Genomic DNA, 22,123 nt, shown 5'->3' on the forward strand with positions numbered 1-22,123 from the left:
GAAAAATAAAACACTCATCTGCCTCATAAAGTTATTAGGGTTGGGAGGGGAGAGATCATAATTTTAGAGCTGAAAGGGATTTTAGGGATTATTTAATTTAATGTCCTCATTTTCACAGGGAAAGAAACAAAACCCCCTCCAGGTCACTGTTCTTTCCATTACTGTACCATACCCTGCTTTGTAAGCATCAAGACAAGCCAAAAAGTCGATGAGCATTTATTGAGTGCCTAACAAAGTGGCAGGCAATGGGCAAAGAGCTGGAAATACAGAAAAGACAAAAATAGCTCCTGCCTTCAAGGAGCTCACACTGTAAAAGTGGGGGTGGGGAGAATGGAGAGACGACTTGCAAACAACCATATACAAACATGGTACGTACAGAATAAATCAGAAATAAATTTCCCAGGGAAGGCAATAAGACTAAGGATTCCATAAAAGCTTCAATAAATGTTGGCTGCTTGTTGCTGTTGCATGATCTCCCCTCTAAGTGTCGCTGTGAAGAGTTAGGATTCCGCCAGGCTGTGACAACACATAGTATACAAATTAAAAATAGAAAGGAAAAAAAAAGTCTTTATTAGTTGATGTAGCTTAACCTAAAGCAAAGTCTTGAAAATACTTAGATGGATTTTAACACGTCCTTTAAATACAAAGGTTTGGTCCTAGCCTAGAGTGTTGTTAGCTGACTAGAAAGACTAGTGGTTCAGATTCCCTGGCACTTCCACGGCTCTGATACCTGGTTTTGTCGGTTCCCGAATATGGAGGCGGTCTCTCGTGGCCGTTTCTCTTTCCGTGCTTCTCTTCTCTAGACCTCCACTCCACTCCCGATTGGAAAGAAAAAACAGAACACAGAAAAAAATAAATGAGGAAAATTGGGGAGGAGGGGCGTGCGCGCCCAAAACACAAATCTTTGGGATCCGAGAGCCGGTTAGGGAAATACATGAAGGTAACACCCCGGGTTTACTGAGACCCACTCATCTCCAGAAAGACTCAAAATGAAGGTTACTACTGTTGATTATTGCTTTTAATTTAAAAAACAAAACAAAACAACTGTCTAAAAGCCATTTATTTATCATTGTTAAAAGTGTGGGTGAAATAAAAGAGATGTGTCAGGAGTGGGATTTGAACCCACGCCTCCATGCGGAGACCAGAACACTCTACAAGTGAAGGTTCTACCTTGAGTCTGGCGCCTTAGACCACTCGGCCATCCTGACACTCAGATACTTTATTTCCTAGAGAACATTATTCAAGAAGCGAAAGTAAAACGTGTGGTTTGACTCAGTTTTTATTTTTTTAAATCTTTTTTTTTTTCTCTCATCTGATTCAGCTTTTCTCCTTTCTCTTTGTAGCTGCCTCTTTCTATCCTATAATTTAGGAAAACACCGAACCCGTGAGTTGTAATCTCTACTGCAAGACATGGGTCCCATTTGAACAGGCAGAATTTACGGGAATAGAAACGGAGACAATCTATTTGCAATTCATTCAGTACATATATTGATTACCTAACTCTCTACAAAGCATTGTTCCATAATGTAGTTTTAAATCTGGTAAGGCTAGGTCCCCTAGCTACTCCCTTAATTATTCCCTTGAAATTCTTGCTTTTTTGTCTCTTAAAAACCAATTCTTTTATTTTGCCAGGTAATTTAATATCACCAAATAACACTGCGGTAGCATCTATAAACTAAATGATTTCACTTACTACCTGTAGGACGTTGGACAAATCGCTCGTTAAATCTCTCTGGGCATCAATCTTCTCATCTAACTGTGGGAGTTGGATCAGATTGTCTCTAAAGTCTTTTTCCAGTTAATCCTGTTCTTCATTAAAAAGGAATGTCCACTTATGAGCACATTTTTCCCTACCATCAGTGCTAAAAACTCTCAATTAAAAAGAATCTGCTATATGTGTTTGTATGTGTATATATATATATATATATATATATATATATATACACACACATATATATGTATGTATGTATATATATACACACTTAAGCATATATATGTATGTATATGTATTTATGAAAAATAGAAATTTCAAAATGCTTTGACAGAAGATCCAAAGGGAGAAAGCACTTAAGTATTATCACCAGACCAAAGAACTCCTTTCAAATGAGAAATTTCTTAGATAAACATTTTCTTCCCAATCCACTTTAGAAAGTTTCTAGTGTTAACTGTGTTCTATTCCCAGAATCATGCAAGGGGTGAGTAACGAGTCCTGGTCTTCCTTCTTAAGACCCTAGTATCAGAGTTGTTGTTCTTTGTTCATTCTTCTACTGAAAGACCCTAAGCTTAAGATCCACCTCCTTAATTTGACATTCAAGGTCAAATGGTATGGTCCTAAACTACTTTTTAAATTGTAATTCCCATTACTTATATATCATACTCTCTTAACTTAATTAGTCTCTCCAAAATCACTATTCTTTTTTTTTTTTAAATTTTATTTAATAATAACTTTATATTGACAGAGTCCATGCCAGGGTAATTTTTTTTTACAACATTATCCCTTGCACTCGCCTCTGTTCCGATTTTTCCCCTCCCTCCCTCCACCCCCTTCCCTAGATGGCAAGCAGTCCTATATATGTTAGATATGTTGCAGTATATCCTAGATACAATATATGTTTGCAGAACCAAACAGTTCTCTTGTTGAACAGGGAGAATTGGATTCAGAAGGTAAAAATAACCCGGGAAGAAAAACAAAAATGCAAATAGTTCACATTCCTTTCCCAGTGTTCTTTCTTTGGATGTAGCTGCTTCTGTCCATCATTTATCAATTGAAACTCAGTTAGGTCTCTTTGTCAAAGAAATCCACTTCCATCAGAATACATCCTCATACAATATAGTTGTCGAAGTGTATAATGATCTCCTGGTTCTGCTCATTTCACTCAGCATCAGTTCATGTAAGTCTCTCCAAGCCTCTCTGTATTCATCCTGCTGGTCATTTCTTACAAAACAATAATATTCCATAACATTCATATACCACAATTTACCCAGCCATTCTCCAATTGATGGGCATCCATTCAATTTCCAGTTTCTAGCCACTACAAACAGGGCTGCTACAAACATTTTGGCACATACAGGTCCCTTTCCCTTCTTTAGTATTTCTTTGGGATATAAGCCCAATAGAAACACTGCTGGATCAAAGGGTATGCACAATTTGATAACTTTTTGGGCATAATTCCAGATTGCTCTCCAGAATGGTTGGATTCGTTCACAACTCCACCAACAATGCATCAGTATCCCAGTTTTCCCGCATCCCCTCCAACATTCATCATTATTTTTTCCTGTCATCTTAGCCAATCTGACAGGTGTGTAGTGGTATCTCAGAATTGTCTTAATTTGCATTTCTCTGATCAATAATGATTTGGAACACTCTTTCATATGAGTGATAATAGTTTCAATTTCATCATCTGAAAATTGTCTGTTCATATCTTTTGACCATTTATCAATTGGAGAATGGCTTGATTTCTTATAAATTTGAGTCAGTTCTCTATATATTTTGGAAATGAGGCCTTTATCAGAACTTTTAACTGTGAAGATGTTTTCCCAGTTTGTTGCTTCCCTTCTAATCTTGTTTGCATTAGTCTTGTTTGTACAAAGGCTTTTTAATTTGATATAATCAAAACTTTCTATTTTGTGATCAGTAATGGTCTCTAGTTCATCTTTGGTCACAAATTTCTTTTTCCTCCACAAGTCTGAGAGATAAACTATCCTATGTTCCTCTAATTTATTTATAATCTCGTTCTTTATGCCTAGGTCATGGACCCATTTTGATCTTATCTTGGTATATGGTGTTAAGTGTGGGTCCATGCCTAATTTCTGCCATACTAATTTCCAATTATCCCAGCAGTTTTTTTTTTTTTATCAAATAATGAATTCTTATCCCAAAAGTTAGGATCTTTGGGTTTGTCAAACACTAGATTGCTATAGTTGACTATTCTGTCTTGTGAACCTAACCTTTTTCACTGATCAACTAATCTATTTGTTAGTAAATACCAAATGGTTTTGGTGACTGCTGCTTTATAATATAATTTTAGATCAGGTACAGCTAGGCCACCTATGGACAAAGGTACTAAGACTGAAAAGTATAAATATGTTTAAAGAATAGTGATTTTGATCATCTCAATAGATGCAGAAAAAGCATTTGATAAAATCCAACATCCATTCTTAATAAAAACACTTGAGAGCATAGGAATAAATGGACTTTTCCTTAAAATAGTCAGGAGCATATATTTAAAACCATCAGTAAGCATCATATGCAATGGGGAAAAACTGGAACCTTTCTCAGTAAGATCTGGAATGAAGCAAGGTTGCGCACTATCACCATTATTATTCAACATCGTATTAGAAACGCTAGCCTCTGCAATAAGAGTCGAGAAAGATATTAAAGGAAATAGAGTAGGCAATGAGGAAACCAAACTATCACTCTTTGCAGATGATATGATGGTATACCTAGAGAACCCCAGAGATTCTACTAAAAAGCTATTAGAAATAATTCATAATTTCAGCAAAAAATCAAGTGATTTTATTTCCCATTAATTCCCTTGAGATTCTTGACTTTTTATTGTTCCATATGAATTTTGTTGTTATTTTTTCTAGATCATTAAAATATTTTCTTGGAAGTCTGATTGGTATAGCACTAAATAAATAGATTAGTTTAGGGAGTATTGTCATCTTTATTATATTTGCTCGGCCTATCCAAGAGCACTTAATATTTTTCCAATTATTTAAGTCTGACTTTATTTGTGTGGAAACTTTTTTGTAATTTTGCTCATATAATTCCTGACTTTCCTTTGGTAGATAGATTCCCAAATATTTTATGCTATCAACAGTTATTCTGAATGAAATTTCTCTTTGTATCTCTTGCTTTTGGATTTTGTTGGTGATGTATAAAAATGCTGAGGATTTATGGGGATTTATTTTGCATCCAGCTACTTTGCTGAAATTATGAATTATTTCTAATAGCTTTTTAGTAGAATCTCTGGGGTTCTCTAGGTATACCATCATATATCATCTGCAAAGAGTGATAGTTTGGTTTCCTCATTGCCTACTCTATTTCCTTTAATATCTTTCTCGACTCTTATTGCAAAGGCTGATGTTTCTAATACGATATTGAATAATAATGGTGATAGTGCGCAACCTTGCTTCACTCCAGATCTTACTGGGAAAGGTTCCAGTTTTTCCCCATTACATATGATGCTTACTGATGGTTTTAAATATATGCTCCTGACTATTTTAAGGAAAAGTCCATTTATTCCTATGCTCTCAAGTGTTTTTATTAAGAATGGATGTTGGATTTTATCAAATGCTTTTTCTGCATCTATTGAGATGATCAAAATCACTATTCTTTAAACATATTTATACTCTTCAGTCTTAGTACCTTTGTCCATAATATACCCTAATTTGAAATGTTCTCTTTATTATTCTGCATCGATCCAACTCCTATCCATATGCTTCAATATCTGGCTCAAATTCTAACTCCCTTTTACCATCTCAAACCAAGCAGTGTCCTGATGTTGCTTGGCTCCCCTCTGCCTTTACTTATCAAACCTGCTCTTCCTCTGCACTTTGTCTTTATAGTGTTAACAGCAAGCATTTGTTGATTTGGGTTTATTTATTGGCTGTGTATTTCTGAAGATGCAATTGATGAAATATTATCCCCCAGAAAAGAGAGAAAAGAGAGATTTAATACTGAGGGATTTTGCTGTGTTGAGGTGTTGTGTCTGAGTGTGGGATTAGAATTAAAATAAAATTATAGATCCCTGATTGGCAATAAATTAGTAGGAGGGAGGATAAATAAGATTGGATAGATAAATTTGCTCACTACTTTATCCTACCACTACCATAAGTACAAAGTTTGGTATTGAATTGAATTCAACTTCATATTTATTTGGTGGATCAGTCTTGGGTTTAGATTTTTATAATACTGATACACAATTTTTTAAAATGCCTTTTTGGGGTTTTTTTAATTGACATTATGAAATCTATTTTTAAAAATACTGTTAATTCTCTTGAAGCCAAGCTGCTTGTCTGTGAGACAGCACCAGTGAGTGAGGTCCAAACTAGGCCCATTTTCAGAGCCTGGACGACGAAGTTTCAGTAGATCTTTTCTGCTCTTCATCTATAACCTGGCTCTTGAGCAATCTCCAGAAAGAGACTAGAATGAGAACTGTATAGTAAGTTTTCTAAAAAGACTGCAAAGCCTAGTGAACGAGATGAGGTGAGATCTTTCAAGACAGTTGTGAAAATTGAATAAGACTTCATCTACTTCAGAGTTTGAGTGGGCCTGAAGGACTTTGAAGATTGAGTCAAGGACATACTTAAGTCCCCTTCCTGCTATCCTCCCATGACATCAGTGTCTCCCTATTTCAGTCAAATATGGGCAACTATGTACTTATTGGTCAAGTTCAATTTCTTGGGTAGTTCCCACTTTTAGAATGTAAGATCCTCTTATTAGGATGAGAGTCAGTGGTGGGAGGGGGTATTTTCGTTAGGGATTAAAAGTGTTGACCCTGCTGCCCCCCCCCCCCTTCGATTGTCGGCAGGATGGGTAGGACGCCCTTCTCATGAGAATGTGTAATAAACTTTGCTTTGCTTCTAGAGATCTCTCCAGCTTTTTTTTATTAAATAGTGACCCCTCATCATTTCTGAACCACACACTAGGAAATGGTGATGAGTTAAATATCTAAAAATCAGTACCACCTGAGTAATCTTCAAGGTGTACATTTCTGAGACTAGATCAAAATGACTTTTCCCAATAGAAGACTGGCCATTTCCATTTCCAAAAGAAAAAGCTACAGATGAACCAATAAGGTAAAGAATTGAAAATCCTGGAACTTCAGGAATTTGTACTTTGGTAAAATTTGGAAAATACTACTGCAGATTCAAGGAAAGAAACATGTATGATGGGGTAAAAGGAAACAGACTAATTTGCAAGCCAGGAATACTTTGAGATAAACATAATAATCATAAATAATTCTTCCATGAAAAGAAATTCAGAAAAATCTAGATCTAATTCTACTTTTGTCTAACTGGTAGCCAAAATGTCAACTGAAAGTTCCTTTTAAATAGAAATTCTATTGATTCCAAAATCTTGTCAATGATTAAAAAAAAAAAATCCTTTGAAAGAAAATTGGAAGAAAAATGTTCCCTCTGTAGCATTTTTTTTCCCTGGGAGAAAAATCCTCTTTGAAAGTTCATGAGCAGAGAAATGATATACATGTCAGATGAATGTGGTAAAAGCTTCATTTGGAGAGCTGTTCATCAGGAGAGACATCACAGTGTGTGACCATATATGACCTTTCACTCATAAGAAACCCTATGCTTGTCATTAGGGTAGGAAAGAGTTCATACAAAGAAAAACCCTTAATATCCCTTAGAAAGCCCATTGAAAAGGAAAACACATGTGCCATGATTATATGAAAGGCAGTTCTCACTTTTTTTATAGACCGTAGGTAATAAACATGGAAGCAACCATATTAATGCAATCTTTATGTTATCCAGGAGAGAAATCACCTTACATTGAATATTCAATGTAAAATTTGCACTAGAGAAATTATAAGAAATTCAGGAAAAGCTTTAGCTTTCAGACATTTATGTTTAGAGAATGACTACTTGGGAGAAACTGCCATTTGTAGAGAAAATTTTATTTTGTGCTCACAGCTTTAATGCTCATAATAAAATATACAGGAATGAAATCCTATATGATATGAAAAAATAAAATAAAATATTGTTATTTTTGGCTTTCCTTTTGTATTTTAAGAATAGTATTTATGTAGCACCTTAAATTTTTCAAAAATGCTTTTTATATGCTACCTCATTTAGATCATCACAACAACCTCCTAAGGTAGTGAAGTTGAGTACAGCGGAGGAAACTGAGCTGAGAGAAGATAATTGACTTGCTCAAAAACACACAGCTAACTTATAATTGAAATACACTTTAGTGTGTTTAAGTCTGTCTTATTTGTCTAAACCAGGATTTGAATTCATGTCTTTCTGACTCTAAATACAGTGGAGTACATCTATTTTATCTTTTTATTGAATTTAATTTCAAGTTTAAATCTTAATACCTACCTTGATATATTGGTCTGCAGAGAGTTGTGGACCATATTGCTTTACCTTTTGAGGATTTTTTTTTTTTTTGCTATAAATTCAAATCTCTAATTTGAAGATATCTGGATAGGGGGAGTGTCTCTGGAAATTGTGTGTATATTTGTCTTTAAAGGTCACATGAGATAGGCTTTTCAGGAAATCATGAGGCTTTATTCTGCTCTTACTGCAAATGTTCAATCAATTGCAAGGTCTTGTGATTACTTTCTCTACAACATGCAAATATTCATAGGGACTATTTGTGTCTGACCTATTGGCAGAACATTCTGAGCTTGTATTAATTTGATCAGCCACAGTAAGAACACACTATAACTAGATTCTAACATAGTGATGTCATGTTGGTCCTCTTTGAAAATGAAGGACAACAACCTCTTGAGAGGGGACCCTGAAACTCTAAAAATTCTTGAAGAAGAAAATCTCCTTCAACCCTGCCTCTGTGAGACACCACTCTAGGGAATCAGATGAAATGGTTTATTTAGGTGGGCTTGGTTCAGTTTTGAGCTAAAGAATTCCAACCCTATTCAATTCAACTCAAGCTGTACCCAGCCCCATCAAGAGACAACCCCTAGCTTGTAGCCAAGGCTTATAAAAGAGCCAAACTAAAGTCCTCTCTTTGCAGAGGTTCCAAACATGCCCGCTATGCCAAGGAGTCTCTGTCCACTGGAATATTCTTTTCCTCTCTGTCAGGATTTCTAACCTTACTTCTCAATTCCTATAATAAACCTCTTTTATCAATCTAGGTTTTCGGGTCTGTAAATTCCTTTACAGAGAATCTCTGCACCGCCAAAACTCCCTACCCTTTGTGCTGAATCCCAAGGGAGTGCAGGGGAGCCAAACCTCTCCATTTGGTTCCTTGAACCCTGAACCTGCCACTAGACCTTATCATTTAACTCCTTGACCATCAGAAACCCTAATCTCATTTTGGTTCCCTAAATTGATAAACCTTATCAATGCAGTCTCTTTTCTCCATTCACATTCAATACCCATGGTCCAACCTCTCATCCAGATTATTGAAATTTCCTTCTAATTTAACTCTTTGCTTGAAGTATCTTTTTAATTCAATCCATCCTCTACATAGATACTAAGCAATTTCCTTAAAGAATAAATTTGAACAAAGATGATGTGATCTCTAAATACTCTAACTGAGAACATTCTGTCCCTATTGTCAGGAATAATGTAAATGATAAACAAGCCCATCCTGTTCCCATTTTCAACTGTAATCACACACAAAAGGAGGTCAATTTCCTAGGACTGTCTTGTTAGCATATTTAAGATAGACTCAACCATCTCGTGCAACTATTCACGTACACACTACATGCATGCAAATTTGTTTCTATTAGTCTTTTTCCTGGCTCCTCCCTAACTTCTCCCTAACTGCCTTGATCCTGCCTTTACTTCCCTCCCCCTCTTCCTTCCACCTTTAAAAAGCCATGTCACCCAAAGCATCTTGCTTAATCATATATGATTTAGACTTGCTTAATCACATTTGATTTAGCTCATGAACTGCTTCACATTAATAAATGGCATCCTTTGTGACTGTGATAAATGCCTTCTAAATTCTTTATGTTGTGAACCAGTCTCCCACAATCTGGTACATGACTACTTTATAATACTTCAATAGAACTTACTTGTCCCTACTTCCAGTCCCTCACTCCGTAAGTTCCAGTCATACCCTATTAACACATAAGATCAAATATAAACAACTATAAATTCTATATAAAGTTCCTTCCTGTTGTAACATGGTTTTCTCTGGCTCCACTCTCTCAGGGACAATCCTAATGATGGGGTCTTTGGTCCTTGGTAGTTAGGTGAGTATTGATGAGAGAGAGCCTGAATTACTGTCTAAACTACTCCCTGAGGCAAGCAGGAAGCAACACTGTTAAGATTCTCTCTTGAAATGGATCTTTTGTCCTTGAATAAGCCTTTGTTCCTTATCAAATTCTTTGCACTGACAAAATTATCATGACCACATAATAACTCTATCCAATCAGAAGGCCAGATTAGGATGCCAATCCCCAGGTTATTTTTTCCCTACAAAAGTACCTACTCATAATTTATTTTTTGCTATTCATTAGGAGCTGCTTGACTTAGGGAAGCAAATTCTCTAGAAGTTTTGTGTTTTCCTTTGTTAGAACTAGTTCATTAGGAACTTGCCATATCTTAATGGTGCATCCCTACTTAATGATGTCTCCTCCATTATGACATTTTTTCCCTTGTTAATTGCTAAATGTCCCAAAGGGAAAATAGTCTGCTGTCAGCAGTGTAATAAAATCTTTGTCTCTTGATTTGGAGATGGTCTAAGCCTATAAATTGTTTTGAGACACCTGTGATACCAGCCTGAAACCCCAATATACTTTTGGGGTCCACACTCCTGAGCCCCAACAATGCTATAGATCCCCTTTCTGGTTCTGTATTACTATGGGGGCTTTATAGGTGCTTCTGTTATCTTTAGAAAGAAAGAAGAAAGTGAATGAGAAGTGGGACTTCCATTTCCTATATTCTGCCTAATCTATAGCCTTCAGAGGAAAGAGAAGTTAAATGAAGACTCTCCTCTGAGCATGTCCTTGTCTCTTTCTTGCATGATCTCCTTCCTTTTCTGGTATAAGGAGTAGGACTTTTCACTCAATGATGAATATGCTCACACTTGGTAATACCCTTCATTTCCTTATGATTCAGAACCCCTAGTTCATCATCCAAACATCATTCTAATGGAGTGTAGCTTCTAGGGGAAAGAAGAGTAAAAAAGAAAGAGCAGACCTTAGAGTGCTATTGTTCTAAAAATCTGTCCATCAATGATTGTAAAAGTTTTCTGGCCTAGGAATATAATAATATTTTTCCCTTAGACTTTAGGGAAGATATATTAGTGATTTTGAGATCCTCTGACCTTAGAGTGCTATTGTTCTGACAATTTGTCAATGATTCTAAAGTTTTCTGGTTTCAGAATAGTCCTACAAACATTACTGACTGACAATCTGTTGGTCAGTGATAACCAAGTTCCTGAGACAATAGTGAATAGGCCACCTCTCAGACTTACCTGAAAGCCATAAAATTAGCAAATAAGTCTCACGAAGCTCTGGTCTAACTGTCCTATAAATCTATCTTCTTGCTCTTGATTCTTTGCTAGATCCTTTTGGAACTTAGCTTACTTCAATTAGTGTTACAATTATAATAAACTTTACTCCTTGACTTGGAGATGGGTTCAAGCCTGCAAATTCTTTTGAGATACCTTGCAACTTTGGTCTGTGACCTCCAACCTTTTGGGCTTCTTTTCTGAATCACAATTCCTCATTATCTATCATTGAGTCCTTATTTCCATCCTCCTCAACCTTCCTCCCAAAATTAGCCAATCAGCAAATATTTACTAAGCATCTAGTATGTGCTTGGCAAAGACCCAAAAGAATGCTACTGATTTATTTCACTGAGCCATTTGGAATGCCTGTTCCACAGGCAACAAATTTGCCTTTATCTCCCTTTCCTTTCCTCTCTTAGCAATAACTGAGTTCTAGCTCCCCCTGGTGATACAAATTCCTTGACAACCCTTTCCATTACTCCCCTCAGCTCACAGACTGAGGCATGAAAATTTGATATTCCTTGTTCCATAGCATTACCACTTCCAGATTTTCCCCCTACCTGCATTACCCAGTAACCTCTTCTTGCATGCAATCAATATTTACCATTCAATCAAAATTCTAGTACCTGTTCAGAATTCAGAATTTAGAATCCAGGATCCTGGGTCATTCTCTTCTTACCTCAATTGTTCAGTAACTCACAATTTTTCTCTCCTCTCCAGGAATGCTTAGAGTTTGTGTTTGTTTTGTAAACAGTACTTTATTTTTTCCAATTATATGTAAAGATAGTTTTCATGTTAATTTTTTACAAGATTTTGAGTACCAAATTTTTCTTCTTTCCTTTTTACTTCCTTTCTTCCCAAGATGGCAAGCAAACTAATATAGGCTATACATGTGTGCTATCATGTTAAACATATTTTCACATCAATCATGTCGTGAATGAAGAATCATAACAAAAGGGGAAAATCAAAGAAAAATAAAATTTAAAAATGAAAATAGTATGCTTTGATGTACATTCTTTCCCTGGATGTGGATAGCATTTTCCATCATAATTCTTTGGGAATTGTCTTCGATCAATGTATTGCTGAGAAGAACTAAGTCTTTCAAAACTGATCACACGATGTTGCTGTTACTATGTACAATGTTTTCTTGGTTCTGCTCACTTCAATCAGCATCAGTTCACATAAGTTTTTCCAAGTTTTTCAGAAATTCACCTGTTCATTTTTTATAGCACAATAATATTCCATTACATTCATATACAATTTGTTCAGCCATTCCCCAACTGATCAGCATTACCTTAATTTCCAATTTTTTGCTATGTCTACAAAAAAAAGCTGCTAAAATTTTCTAAATCCTTTTTAATTTTAACGTCTCCTCTGTTAATTACTTTCTTTTATCTTACATATAGATTCTCGGCATATATTAATTTGCTTGTTGTCTCCTCCATTAGACTATGGTGAATTTCTTTAGGGCTGGGATTCTCTTTAACCTCTTTCGTAACCCCTGGGCTTAGCAAAGGCAGCACATAGCATACACAATGTTTATTGATTGACTCTATTATAGGCTCAAGCCCCTTCTGTACCTGTGTCTCCCTACTCCCACCCCTTTGAAAGAACTGTGACTAGCATTCTCAGTTCCATTTAATCACCATTTAACAAACATCACTATCAGATGAGCTTTTCACAAGGGCTGTTGTTTATCCTTCATTCTTGAAGAGGATCATGACATCAGGGATGCCATTACATGCAAGTGAATTGGATTGAAGTGAGGAAAGGCTGTGCAGTCACCTGACTCACTTTCCCCTCCAAGAGCCATCTGAGTCTACTGGGCAGATATACATCAGGACCACTAGAGATGGCCCTGGAAGCAATGGGAGACCTTAGTCTTTAATAGGTCTGGTTGACTGAAGAAGGGAGAAATAAAAATAGAGTAAGAGAGGTAAATAGCAGAACACCGGGGCTTTCTGACCTTTTGGACCTGTGGGAAAACTAGGCATGTTTCTAAAAATTGTCAAAGGAAAAGAAAGGAAAATCATTATTAGTGTTTGCTTTCATGGAATTAGAGAACAGAAAGTTTAAGAAGGCTAAAATGGGTAATTGTTTGTCTACAACATTTGATTAAGAGTTTTGGGAATTTACTATATTTTAAAGAGGTACTATAATGTTGAAATTGGGGGAAATAATTTTACTGTTGCCTCACACATGTTAGATTTATTCTTAAGAATTGTTTGAATATTGAGGCCTTTATAACCGAAGAGAATAGGATATTAAACAAAATGCAATTAGCTTACCTTAGGGGAGGTGGTTGTGTTTGTATCTCCTTACTTAAATGGTATATTGCTTTCTAGAAGTATTGGGTAATTTGTAAACTATATTATAAGTTTTATGAAATTTGGTTCAAAGTTAACTGTGAAGTTTAAAGTTTAAAAAAAGGGTGATTTAAAGATAAGGGACAAGAAAGACTGATTTACAAAAGCAATTAATAGTTTAAATGGAGCATCTAGTCAGAAGAGTTATTGGTCTGGGAGTGTTTAAAGTATGTTGGATAAGGTTTGAGCAAGTAGGCATTAGGAGGAGAGAGAGACAGAGAGATGGGACAGGAGAATGAAGGTGATTTAAGAAGGATTGAGTAGTAGGAGCAAATGGTGTCAAGGAGAAATCAGTGGGAAAATGAAGGAACTGGTTGGAAAGAGTAGTCACAGAAAGATGGCTGTGATATAAAATGTGTTTTTGCAGGGGGAGAGCAGTAGTGGAAAGGTGCTGCAGCTGTTTGGTTTCTCTTGCTGAAGAAAGCAAACTAATTTAAAGAGACAGGCTGATCTTATAAAATGTTAATTGATTGAACATTTGTGTTTTTAGATACATAATGGTTATCAATATTAAAGAATATGATCAGAAATGTGATCTATAGTTTGAAAGAATTATTTCAAAAAAGTTTAATTGATGTTTTCAAGAACTTTTCAGATTCTTTTATGTGAAAATAGGAAGTTTTAATTGACTGTATTGATGCCAATTATCTAAAAGGGACTCTGTAAGGGTCCATTAGAAAGATCAGGCAAGCGCAATTGAAATGTAATAGGCCAATGGTCACTGAGGTCCTTGGATGTGATTGGAGTTGAGTACATAGGGACTTCCTTCATAGGTGGGACCTCCAGCCAAGGCAGGAATCCTAAAATCTCACTCTGAAATCGTGTCAGGATCAGGATGTAATCTCCACCATCAATTGGCTTGTGCCTGTGACCTCATAGACCTTATATAAGCTCAGAGGAAGAAGGATTCGACCTCTTTTACTCTTTTCCACCTCTCTTTCCCATCTCTCTTTTCTATGCTTTTTTCCACCTTTCCCACCTGGAGCTTGCCCCTGGGGAGCGATACCAAGATGGTGCAGGAGGTTATAGAGTGAGGTGTAAACCACGTGAATAAAGTCTAAGCTTGTCTGCCAAAACTCTTGGGTGCTCTGTTGTGCTCAAACTGTGTTCATATAAGATAGCAGCTGAGGACTTCTGAGGACCTCAAAACAGAGGTAAGATTGATATTATATTTACCAGAGTTTCTCTGATTAGGCCTAGGAATTCAGGATTGATTAGCGGTAGTTGAATGCAAGAATGACAATTAACAGGATTCCAAGAATAATAGTTTTTGCCTTCATCTTTTTGAAAATGTTTTTGTTATGAACAATATGTAGTTTGGGATTTTTCTGTGTATTGGGTATTTTAAAAGCAAATGATTGGTATAATATTTAACTTATTCAAGATTCAACATCTACTTGGGTATATAAGAATTGTGTGAATTTTCTGGGATAAATTTCTTCCTGTTATCAGTACAAGGCTAGATTTTGGTCACATTACAGATTATTGAACCTTCTGAGACATGGATCGGCTCATCTGAAGCTTTGGTAGATGTCAGCATGCCACACCCACCCCCTGCATGGATTGAAAGCCTTCACCCATTTCTCAGCCTGAAGCAGCTGAGATTGATACCATTGCCCCTACTCCTGATGTAATTTGGACTGATATGGAGGAAGTAGGAAAGTGGTTGTGAAGTGCCCAGGCGAGAGAAAAACAGGGCAGCCAAAATAATGAAGTTTTAAGAGTGTTTATTGCTAGCTAGAGACTGAACCCCAACACCAACACTGGAGGGGTCGGTAATGAGTGGTCTCAGGGCCATATATTTATAGAAAGAAGAGAGAGACATCAAAATATTTCTTGATACATTTATCATAATAAAGGAATTTTTATTCTAAACAAGAGGCAAAAAAAGTTATCACTCTAAGGGGGTCATTCTCAGGCAGCAGCAAGCAGCATTTCTTCTCAGGTTGTTAAGGTCTCAGGACTCTCAGGACAGTACATCTGGGTTGTTAAAAATACCATTTGTATTAAGGAGTGAAGAACTAGCAATAAACTTCTAATTCACGGTTCCATTTGGGGTGCTTTTCCACTTCAGTTGATGAATTATTGTTAAAATTACAACTGTATTACTGTGTGTTTAAGATTTGGGATGAAAATTGTCAAATTGTGTAACTATTGCTGTTATGGATGTATAGGAACTTTATATGTGGGATGGTTATTTGATGCTTTAGCTTTGAATCCCTTTTTCTGTTGGAATTGCTCTGGCAGACTATTCTCTCACTGCCTGTTTTTAGGAAATCTCCAAGCTATAGACACTTGTCTTGGGACTAGCAGTCTCCAGGCCTATAACCCCAGTTTCATAATTAGTATCTCAGCATTTTCAAAGAACATTGCAATTTTGAGATCAAGCAACTTTTCAATTTGATATAAAAGTTTTTGTACAAACAAAACTAATGCAGACAAGATTAGAAGGGAAACAATAAACTGGGAAAACATTTTTACAGTCAAAGGTTCTGATAAAGGCCTCATTTCCAAAATATATAGAAAACTGACTCTAATTTATAAGAAATCAAGCCATTCTCCAATTGATAAATGGTCAAAGGATATGAACAGACAATTCTCAGATGAAGAAATTAAAACTATTTATAGACATATGAAAATATACTCCAAATCATTATTAATCAGAGAAATGCAAATTAAGACAGCCCTGAGATACCACTACACACCTGTCAGATTGGCTAGAATGACAGAGAAAGATAATGTGGAATGTTGGAGGGGATGTGGGAAAACTGGGACACTGATACATTGTTGGTGGAATTGTGAACACATCCAGGCATTCTAGAGAGTAATTTGGAACTATGCTCAAAAAGTTATCAAACTGTACATACCCTTTGATCCAGCAGTGTTTCTACTGGGCTTATACCCCCAAAGAGATACTAAAGAAGGGAAAGGACTGTATGTGCCAAAATGTTTGTGGCAGCCCTGTTTGTAGTGTCTAGAAGCTGGAAAATGAATGGATGCCCATCAATTGGAGAATGGTTGAGTAAATTGTGGTATATGAACGTTATGGAATATACCACAATCTGACATTGTATTAAGACCAGCAGGATGAAAACAGCGAGGACAGGCGAGACTTACATGAACTGATGCTAAGTGAAATGAGCAGAACCAGGAGATCATTATATACCTCAACAACGATACGGTTTGAGGATGTATTCTGATGGAAGTGGATCTCTTCGATAAAGAGTGCTAATTCAGTTTCAATTGATCAAGGATGGACAGAAGCAGCTACACCCAAAGAAAGAACACTAGTAAATGAATATAAACTGCTTGCATTTTTGTTTTTCTTCCCGGGTTATTTATACCTTCTGAATCCAATTCCCCCTGTGCAACAAGAGGACTGTTCAGTTCTGCACACATATATTGTATCTAGGATATATTGTAACCTATTTAACATGTAAAGGACTGCTTGGCATCTGAGGGAGGGGATGGAAGGAGGGAGGGGAAAAATCGGAACAGAAGTGAGTGCAAGGGATAATGCTGTAAAAAATTACCCTGACATGGGTTCTGTCAATAAAAAGTTATTTAATAAAAAAAAAAAGAAAGAAAGAAAGAAAGAAAATGAGAATTTAAAAAAGAAAGAAAGAAAGAAAGAAAGCTAACCAGGCCCCAGGAAAGGAGACAAGACTCTGAAAGAGATAATAAAGGATTTGGACTTTAACATCTGGCTGCACTTGTGATGATTATTGAACTGAAAGGAAGGCTGCTCCCAGAAACCCCAAGAAAACCCAAAAAAGAACATTACAACTCATTGTATACACATGCTACTGAATGGAAGTGGAGAAAATCATGCAATCTTTCTGCCTGGGTCCACTACAAATTTATATTATATAACTTCAACTGAATCCTAATTAATCCTACTATAATCCCTCATCAACTCACTATCCCAACTTTTCATTCCTCCTCTAACCTCCCATAGGTTAACCACTTTCTTCTAAATCTATCAACTGAAAACGTTGCCTCACATTTCACAGGGGAAAAAAAAAGGGTCATGGACTCCCTCTTCTCCTTCCTTCATCTCTTTCACTCAGATGTCTTCTTTCTTTACTCCTGTATCACATGATTAAGTAGCCTTACTTATCAAGGTTAGCCTCTCTATTTGCTCAAGTGGATTGCTGTGGGAAATATGAGAAGTTAGGTTTTCACAGATATCATCCAAATAGAATGAAGGGAAGGTGAAAACATCCTATTAAGACATCCCCAATCGGGGACTTCCGGTTAAGATGGCGGAGAGGAGGCACACAACTGTGTAGCTCCACATTTTCTCTCACTATCCACTTAATTACAAGCCTCTGAATTAATGCTTGACTGAAAAAAAACCACAAATAGTTACCGAGAAGCCATCCTTGAGATTCGCCAAGAAAGGTCTGTTTTTACTGGAGGGCTGGGACGGTTTTAGATCGGGCGCAGGCTGAGGGCAGAGGCAGTGAGAGCACGGGAGCAGACTGGAGAGGGGGTGGGGAGTGATCGCAGCCATCTCTGTGGAGAGAGCTTCACTACAGGACTGGATACTTTTGCCCTGGCAGCAAGCCAGCAGCCCAGCAGAGAAGCTAAAAACACGGGGGTGAAGAATACAACCCCAAACAGCTAGAGTCTCTCGGGACCTGGCCACCCCCCACCCTCACCCCCACCCCACACAGTGACTCAGCACGCTCTGGGATCTCAGAGCGCAGGCGCAGCACAGTAGGGCTAGTGCCTCACTGCTGCCCCCCCGCAGTCTGTAGAGGAAGCTCGGTAACACCACCCAGCCCCTCCCCCAAAGAAAGACTCCAGTTTTTTTTTTTTTCTTTGCTAGTTTGTCTTTGATTATTAGACAGAATGAGCAAGAAACTGAAGAGGACTTTAACCCTTGACAGCTTCTATACAGATAGAGAGCAGACTCTAAATCCTGAGGAGACTAAAAACAGACAGTCTCCAGGTGAATCCCCAAAGGAGGAGATCATCTGTTCCTCAGCACCGATGAATCTCATGGAGGAAATTAAAAAGGCTCTCACAAGAGAGCTAGAAGAAAAATGGGAAAAGGAGAGGGAGGCTTGGCAAAAGAGCCTGGAGAAGTCAGTTAAAGAGAGAGTGGATAAAGAAATAAAATCCTTGAAAAACAGGATTGGTGAACTGGAAACAGAAAATAGCTCTCTAAAAAACAAAATTGGAGAAATGGAAAAAAATTCCACAGAACAAAAGAACTCAATGGGACAATTAGAAAAAGATTTTAAAAGAGTGAGTGAAGAAAATACTTCACTGAAAATCAGAATTGAACAATTGGAATTGAATGACTCGAGGAGACAAGAAGAATCAGTCAAGCAAATCCAAAAAAATCAAACAATGGAAAAGAATGTGAAATACCTTCTGGGGAAAACAACAGACCTGGAAAACAACAGACCTGGAAAACAGATCCAGGAGAGACAATCTGAGAATCATTGGACTCCCAGAACAGCATGATGAAAAATGGACACTATTTTCCAGGAAATTATCAAAGAGAACTGCCCAGAAGTCATAGGAACAGAGGAAAAAATAAACATTGAAAGAATTCATCGATCACCGACTGAAAGGGATCCTAAAATCAAAACACCAAGGAATATAGTGGCCAAATGCCAGAACCCTCAGATGAAGGAAAAAATATTGCAAGCGGCTAGAAAAACCCAATTCAAGTGTCAAGGAGCCACAATAAGGATCACCCAGGATCTGGCAGCATCCACACTAAAAGATCGAAGGGCCTGGAATATGATATTCCGAAAGGCTAAGGAACTTGGTATGCAACCAAAAATAACTTACCCAGCTAGAATGAGCATCTTTTTCCAGGAAAGAAGATGGACATTCAACGAAGTAAGCGAATTTCACCTATTTTTGATGAAAAAGCCAGAACTTAACAAAAAATTTGATCTACAAATATAGAACTCAAGAGAAATCTAAAAAGGTAAAGATTAATCTTGGGAACTATATTTCGGCTATAAAGATGTATAAAGAATACATGTATACCTTGTTCTAGAAACTGATGTGGAAAGGACATTGTACCAGAAAAAGGGGAAAGTGGGGGTAGTACATCTCATGAAGAGGCATAGGAAACCTATTATACCTGAGAGAAAGAATGGAGGGGGATGAATATAGTGGGTATCTTACTGCCTTCAGAATTGGATTTAAGAGCAAAATTTTAGACATATTCAATCTATGGTGAAACTTCTCCCACCTCATTGAAAAGTGAGAAGAGAAAAGTGAAAAGGGAAGGAATAAGCTAAGTGGAAGGGAATACGGAAACTGGGAGGGAAAGGGGTAAGATAGGGGGAGGAACTCTAAGGTGGGGGGAGGGATACTAAAAAGGGAGGGCTGTGAGAAGCAAGTGGTGCTCACAAGCTTAATACTGGGAAGGAGGGTAAAGGGGAAAGAAGGGAGAAAAGCATAAACCGGGGTTAACAAGATGGCAAGTAATACAGAACTATAAATGTGAACAGGGTAAACTCCCCCATAAAGAGGAAGCGGTTAGCAGAATGGATTAAAAGCCAGAATCCTACAATATGTTGTTTACAGGAAACACACCTGAAGTGGGGAGATACATGCAGGTTAAAGGTAAAAGGTGGAGTTGAAATCAAAAAAGCAGGGGTAGCCATCCTGATCCCAGATCAAGCTAAAGCAAAAATTGATCTAATTAAAAGAGATAAGGATGGGCACTATATCTTGCTAAAGGGTAGCATGGCTAATGAAGCACTATCTATATTAAACATATATGCACCAAGTGGTGTAGCATCTAAATTCTTAAAAGAGAAATTAAGAGAGCTGCAAGAAGAAATAGACAGTAAAACTATAATACTGGGAGATCTTAACCTTGTACTCTCAGAATTAGATAAATCAAACCACAAAATAAATAAGAAAGAAGTCAAAGAGGTAAATAGAATACTAGAAAAGTTAGATATGATAGATCTCTGGAGAAAATGTAATGGAGACAGAAAGGAGTACACTTTCTTTTCAGCAGTTCATGGAACCTATACAAAAACTGACCATATATTAGGACATAAAAACCTCAAACTCAAATGCAGTAAGGCAAAAATAGTAAATGCATCCTTTTCAGACCACGATGCAATGAAAATTACATTCAACAAAAAGCCAGGGGGTAGTAGACCAAAAAATAATTGGAAACTAAATAATCTCATACTAAAGAATGATTGGGTGAAACAGCAAATCATAGACATAATTAATAACTTCACCCAAGAAAACGATAATAATGAGACATCATACCAAAATGTATGGGACGCAGCTAAAATGGTAATAAGGGGAAATTTCCTATCTCTAGAGGCCTATTTGTATAAAATAGAGAAAGAGAAGGTCAATGAATTGGGCTTGCAACTAAAAATGCTAGAAAAGGAACAAATTAAAAACCCCCAGTCAAACACTAAACTTGAAATTCTAAAAATAAAAGGAGAGATCAATAAAATTGAAAGTAAAAAAACTATTGAATTAATTAATAAAACTAAGAGTTGGTTCTATGAAAAAACCAACAAAATAGACAAACCCTTAGTAAATCTGATTTAAAAAAGGAAAGAGGAAAATCAAATTGTTAGTCTTAAAAATGAAAAGGGAGAACTCGCCACTAACGAAGAGGAAATTAGAGCAATAATTAGGAGTTACTTTGCCCAACTTTATGCCAATAAATTCGACAACTTAAATGAAATAGAAGAATACCTCCAAAAATATAGCTTGCCCAAACTAACAGAGGAAGAAGTAAATATCCTAAACAGTCCCATCTCAGAAAAAGAAATAGAACAATCTATCAATCAATTCCCTAAGAAAAAATCCCCAGGAACAGATGGATTTACATGTGAATTCTACCAAACATTTAAAGAACAATTAACTCCAATGCTAAATAAACTATTTGAAAAAATAAGGATTGAAGGAGTCCTACCAAACTCCTTTTATGACACAGACATGGTACTGATACCTAAACCAGGTAGGCTGAAAACAGAGAAAGAAAATTATAGACCAATCTCCCTAATGAATATTGATGCTAAAATCTTAAATAAAATATTAGCAAAAAGATTACAGAAAATCATCCCCAGGATAATACACTATGACCAAGTAGGATTTATACCAGGAATGCAGGGCTGGTTCAATATTAGGAAAACTATTAGCATAATTGACTATATCAATAACCAAACAAACAAAAACCATATGATCATCTCAATAGATGCAGAAAAAGCATTTGATAAAATCCAACATCCATTTCTAATAAAATGATAGCATTTTATTGAGAGCATAGGAATAAATGGACCTTTCCTTAAAATAGTCAGGAGCATATATTTAAAACCATCAGTAAGCATCATATGCAATGGGGAAAAACTGGAACCTTTCCCAGTAAGATCTGGAGTGAAGCAAGGTTGCCCACTATCACCATTATTATTTAATATCGTATTAGAAACACTAGCCTCGGCAATAAGAGTCGAGAAAGATATTAAAGGAGTTAGAGTAGGCAATGAGGAAACCAAACTATCACTCTTTGCAGATGATATGATGGTATACCTAGAGAACCCCAGAGATTCTACTAAAAAGCTATTAGAAATAA

At 36.7% G+C, this 22,123-nt stretch overlaps 1 long non-coding RNA gene and 1 other non-coding gene across 2 annotated transcripts; both read right to left on the reverse strand.

The window, feature by feature from the left end:
* Positions 1 to 200: 200 nt before the first annotated feature.
* On the reverse strand, positions 201 to 1,877 carry LOC127560790 (uncharacterized). The gene is made up of 2 exons (XR_007953404.1): positions 731 to 1,877; positions 201 to 516 (listed from the first exon to the last, which is right to left on the reverse strand). It is a non-coding gene; the product is annotated as an uncharacterized LOC127560790 (long non-coding RNA).
* On the reverse strand, positions 1,102 to 1,208 carry TRNAL-CAA (transfer RNA leucine (anticodon CAA)). The gene is made up of 2 exons: positions 1,171 to 1,208; positions 1,102 to 1,147 (listed from the first exon to the last, which is right to left on the reverse strand). It is a non-coding gene; the product is annotated as a tRNA-Leu (tRNA).
* Positions 1,878 to 22,123: the final 20,246 nt, after the last annotated feature.

This window comes from Antechinus flavipes, chromosome 4 (genome assembly GCF_016432865.1).
Source record: "Antechinus flavipes isolate AdamAnt ecotype Samford, QLD, Australia chromosome 4, AdamAnt_v2, whole genome shotgun sequence".
Classification (NCBI taxonomy): domain Eukaryota; kingdom Metazoa; phylum Chordata; class Mammalia; order Dasyuromorphia; family Dasyuridae; genus Antechinus; species Antechinus flavipes.